Raw genomic sequence first — 426 nt, 5'->3', positions numbered from 1 at the left:
AATTTTAAACTTAAAGTAAAATATCATCTAAAGCACAATCATTCCTATTCACAATATTTACATTCAGCCTTCAGCCTGGGGAACTACGAACCGAGTTTTTCCCCCCAATTGTGGAGAAAGAGTAGGACTCCGGAAGATCCTGCTTCTCTCTCAACCGCGTCACTAGTCAAAAGATAAGTTAAGCTTCTAAGAAAAAAAAAAAATGGCATTGAAACAAACTCCTATTATAATAGCTTATCTATAGTTATATTTAATCAACACCTCATAGACAACTTACTTTTTGGTTGATAAAGAGAGGAATCATATCAGTCATATTTAATTCAATTTTACTTTTAACCATTGATTAAACAAATGATGATTATTTTAAAAACAAAATATCTCTAGACAGTTTTGATTAACATTCATTCCAACTTTTGAATTTCACAG

Source organism: Halyomorpha halys, unplaced genomic scaffold (genome assembly GCF_000696795.3).
Source record: "Halyomorpha halys isolate HHAL.00 unplaced genomic scaffold, Hhal_1.1 Scaffold284.1, whole genome shotgun sequence".
Lineage (NCBI taxonomy): Eukaryota > Metazoa > Arthropoda > Insecta > Hemiptera > Pentatomidae > Halyomorpha > Halyomorpha halys.
The sequence above is the reverse complement of the archived record's forward strand: the minus strand, read 5'-3'. Positions refer to the sequence as shown.